The sequence below is a fragment of the Lathyrus oleraceus genome, chromosome 2 (genome assembly GCF_024323335.1).
Source record: "Lathyrus oleraceus cultivar Zhongwan6 chromosome 2, CAAS_Psat_ZW6_1.0, whole genome shotgun sequence".
In the NCBI taxonomy this organism is placed as follows: Eukaryota; Viridiplantae; Streptophyta; class Magnoliopsida; order Fabales; family Fabaceae; genus Lathyrus; species Lathyrus oleraceus.
In genome coordinates, this window is record NC_066580.1 from 454,857,522 (window position 1) to 454,862,662 (window position 5,141).

The following is a 5,141-nucleotide window of genomic DNA, read 5'->3' on the forward strand; positions in this document are numbered from 1 at the left end:
AAATCGAGGTTTAACAATTAAAATAAATAAAAGGGGTAAACATTAAAAAATGAGTATGGGAGAAATTAGGTTAAAATAAACATGGGAGGATTAAAAAGAATAACATAAAAGAAATTAAAATGTTGCAAAAAACCAAAATACCACACACAGGTATCAAACCCACCACTCAAAGGGAGGTGAGATTACTTCCCCTCCACCCGGCCACTGATGGTCACTTGTTAGCCTAACAACGACCCAAACATATGACCAAAGAACCAAATGAAATAAAAATAGAAAAAAAAATGAAAGTCAGCAGGGCCACAAACACCTGGGCCGAATGAACACCCAATAGCCTCTTAGACTGTCTGGGTTCGGGTCAAAGGTGAACCGCTCCGGCCTGGCCCAAAAATGAGGAAGTAATGGGAATACCAAACCAAAACCATAGCCGCATGGCCGTTGGGTGGTTATCAAGGGGACACGGCTGCCATTAATGGCTAGCTGGCACTTTTAATGAAGAGCCACCGAAATGAAAAGTCCAAAACTTTAATACAAGGAGACATGTCTTTAAATGTATTAAACATAAATTAAAATACAATAATATTATTTGTCTCTTCTTTTGTTTAAAGGGAAGACAAACTATCAGAACTAAGGAAAAACTCTTCCTTTGAAAACAAAAGTTGGTCAACGCGAGAACAAATAATACCACGAGTGAAATGCAAAGAAGGAAGAAAACCAAACATAAACCACAAAGAAGGATGAGGATGAAGCAGAAATCCAAGAGAAAGGAAAAATCAAGCCGGAATGAACCTACGCTTACCTCTTCACAAAGACATCACCAGCGGATGTTGGATCGTTTTTCTTCAAAGGCTCTCCCTCGTCGATTCCTTCTTCACGTACTCGCTCGCGTACTCCGCTTTAGGAAAAAGCTTCGTCCAAACGCCGGCGAGATGAAGCTCTAGGGTTCTCTCCACAGAGCGCCGCCTCCAGGTTCTTTTCACTCTGTCTCGTTTTAAATTTTCTAGGGTTTTTTCCTCCTTCGAATGCTCATGCTTCTCTCTTTTATCTGATGATATGTGGTCCTGCATTCCGTACCATCCTGAGCTGGCATTATCCGTTAGAGAAGGATTCCTTTTCAAAGACCCCTTTGTGAGTGGTGGAGTGAGTCTGTACGAGAAAATGCCTTGGGATTTTGTCCGCTTCTAACCTTGTGGTCCCCTGCTTCTTCTCATCCAAATCCATTTGCTGTTGGTAAATAAGTAAACCCTTTGAAAACAGATTTGAATATGTGTTTTAACGGATTATACTGATTTGTGTCTTGTTGTTGACTTGGGGTAAACCGTCTCTTTTCGCAGGGCTTTGGTGCGATTCGTTCGGAGGCAAAATGTTGTGGCATTGGCTCTGTGTATTGCGTTGCTCTTGATGACGATTTAGGTTATGTTGCAGTGAAAACAATAAGGGGGAATAGCAGAAAGTTAGACCAGAAGCTTGTAGATTCATTTCTTGCAGAAGTTGAAATACTAAGCAAAATTCGGCATAACAACATTGTGAAGTTGATGTGTTGTATCTCAAGTGATGATTTGCTACTACTTGCATATGAGTATCATGAACATCAGAGTCTTGATAGGTGGCTACAAAAAGAATAGGACATCGGTTGCGTCCAGTACGGTTCATCATGACATCATTGATTGGCCGAAGAGATTGCATATAGCCATTGGAGCTGCACAAGGTTTATGCTACTTGTATAACGATTGCTCGCCGCCTATTGTTCACTGAGATGTGAAAACAAGTAACATTCTTTTGGATTCACAATTCAACGCAAAAGTTGGTGATTTCGGTCTTGCCAGGATATTGATCAAGCCAGAAGAACTTGCCACCATGTCAGTTGTGGCTGGCACATTTGGATATATTGCTCCAAGTAAAAAAACATTTTCAAATTCCCGTTTTCTCATAAAATTCGACTATCTTAAGTTATTAGATCTCAATGTTTATTTCGTGCATGAATTGCAGAATATGCTCAATCAATTAGAGTCAATGAGAAGATAGATGTTTACAGCTTTGGAGCAGTTCTATTGGAACTGAAAACTGAAAAAGAAGTTAATCCTGGAGACGAATACTCGTCGCTTGCAGAATAGGTGTGGCACCATATTTAGATAGGAACCGATATAGAAGAGCTTCTGGACGAAGATGCTGTGAAACCAAGTAACTTGATTGAAATGATCAACATCTTCAAATTTGGGATTATGTGCACTTCAACACTTCCAGCTAGTAGACCATCAATGAAGGAAGTCTTGAAGATATTGATCGGTTGCAGAGATCCGTAAGCCAATGCGGAGAAAATTGTTGATATCTATGATGATGCTCCACTTCTTAAGAATTTGAAATGGGAAAAGCAGGTGGAATATTCAGAATAATAGTTAAGAAGTTTGCATTAAGTTCCTCTAGAGTTAGGAAGTGTACTTTAGAATATAAGTAAACTTTGATAATGTGATAAAATACATGCACATTGGTGACAAACGAGGAAATTGAGTTTTTGACTGACAGTTATAGCTCCATGTTTCCTCTTTTAAAGTGCACCATTCACTATAAACTTCAAAGAAGATAAATCCAAAGCTTTGAATACGTTACCTATCTGATAATAAACCTCTTTGACATGTTTTGAATATGAATCACTTGAAAAACATTCTATGTTGGAAATGATGCAGGTTTGGTTTCACGGTGCGCCGACTAATGAACAGACTGTTTTACAAGATTAGTATTGATCTGAGTTTTGACTTGCTTCAATGGCGTGAGTCCCTAATGTATCAACGCGTGTTTCCAGTTCTGTTGCCTTATGCTAGCATTAGCCTGGACTCGGTTTGTTTCCATGGCTCGAAACACTTATGGTTGGACCAAGTTTCAATAGCTTTTGGCGTACATTGCAAGCTTGCTTTCATAAGTTAAAACTTGAGTTTCTTCACCTGTTTCAGGTAGCATTGTAGCAGAAATACTTCAGCCTGAACTTTGGGCTGCGGCTGCTAGAAGAAATGCAGAATTGGCATGGCTTTGAGATGCAGGGAATAACATTTGGAGGAGGTTCCACGTTGTGATTAGAAAATAGTTTGCCGGCTTTGCTTTCATCATCATGTAAAACAACAGCTTTATACAATTCTGTCATAATTATATACAAGTCATTTCATTTTTTGATAGGCTTATGGTTAGAATCCTTTGACCAATTCAGAAACATCCAGGTTTTCATTGTGATTCGGTTTTGATTGACTTGTTTGCTTTAACCACTTAAAAGTCATAACCTTTGAACCATTCTGCAATTTTCTTTTTCTGCAACCAAAGCGTAAGGACCGGCCAACAAGCGTGAACCATGGCATGAGCTGTTATACTATTCATGTGCAGTATCAGCACCCTGTTTGGGAGATTCCTAGGCAATGGAACTTTAGCAGAACTAAGCATATTCAAAGTAACGTTTGTTACCCTGCCAAAAGTACTGGTGCTTCCCAGCACAGACAAAACTGCAAACTCATATCTTGAAGCAAATCCATAAAATATTAAGCGATGAAGCAAATAGGTTGCAAGGGAGGCAACATCATGTCGAGGTTTTGACAGTATCAACTCCAACAAATGGCAATAACCTTCACTAAAACAAGAGGGGATGCTTTCATCTTCCCGGGGCCACCATCCTAAAAAAGCTTCACATCCAACGGTATATCTAGTAGCCCGCTCTACAACACCAGGAAGCAGAAGCGTAATAGTAGTAGAATCTTGGCCGTCCTTAAAAAAAAACGTTTCAATCTGCTGCATTCCCCCACTATTAACAAATTGAAAACAACTCTCTCTACCGGAACATAGTAAATAAGCCATGCTCAATCCTAGAAGAGCGTGTTCATTCTGAGAAAGAAAGTGATCTCCTATAAATGAAGAGTGCCTTCTGAAATGATTAATCTGATTAAAGATATCCACCAGTGTTTTGGAATCCAATATTTCAGTCTCCAATTCAAAATAATGTCCCTCCGGTGAACATTCAGAGAATTCAATCTCATTCTTTTGCTTAAAACTCCTATAGACATTAGTGAGCTCTTTTCTTGCCTTGTTAACAACATTGTGCAACTCTCCAAACTTCTCAGCTCTCTTCCCTATCTGATATCTCCCACTGATTGATTCACATATATCACCAGAAATGTAGGAAGAGATTGTTGATACTACAATACTTACAACATCATCTCCAATATGTCCATTATTACCAATCTCTGATAATTCTAAAATCTTTAACATCAACTGTAAAAAAGGTTTGACTTCAAGAGAAATAACTGCTACATGAACTGGAATAGACAAGACACTCAAAGAAGAACGTAAATCTTCAATATCAAAGTTAGTAGAATGCAATGCAAGTGGCAGGTCTTTAAGCTTAGTAGTTGTGTTGCCAAAATTCATAACATCAGGAAACAGTGGATATGCCCATCTATGAATTATATCTTTGCTGATAGTGGCATAGCTCCGGAAATTATCGACCCTTGTGGCATAGTCTTGAGCGGATTTCATGCACAAATATTTTATATCCCATTATATCACCAACAGGCAGTCCCTTGACAAAATGGCAGCGAAGATGTTGGTAGTCAAAATTTCCAAGACAAATGACAAGGCCCAAAGGTCTATGGAATAACGGGTGGTGATGGGTCAAAACAAAATAGTGGATAACTTCATGACCAGATGAAATGGTCATGACGAGAAATATAAAGGAGTGATTGATGGGAACAAAATTTCAGGGCCAAAATCGGGGTATGACAAGCTTACCAACACCTTTGATTCTTCCTTTAGCTCCATCACCAAAGGTCACATAACTGGTAGTATGAGGTTGTCTATCTACCAATAAGTTCTCCATCCCAGTCATATGTCTTGAGCAACCACTATCAAAATACCAGTCTTCTCTGGTAGATGCCCTTAGAGATGTGTGAGCTAATCTAGCAACCCATTGTTGTTTCTTGATGGGGGCATTATGCTTAGATGCCTTCTGCTTAGGTCTGACTTGAGGGGTCTGGTTAGGATAACCATGCAAGCTGTAACAGAAGGGTTTTATGTGACCAAATCTACCACAGTAGTGGCATCTCCATCTTTGAAATCTCTTCTTTTGATGGTTAATCCTCCTGTTTCCCTGATGTTGTGACATTGGTTAT

General features: G+C 39.3%; 1 pseudogene; it reads left to right on the forward strand.

Annotated features, from left to right (window-relative positions):
* The first annotated feature begins 1,050 nt into the window (after positions 1–1,050).
* Positions 1,051–3,025, forward strand: LOC127123698 (leucine-rich repeat receptor-like protein kinase TDR; annotated as a pseudogene).
* The last annotated feature ends 2,116 nt before the right edge of the window (positions 3,026–5,141 follow it).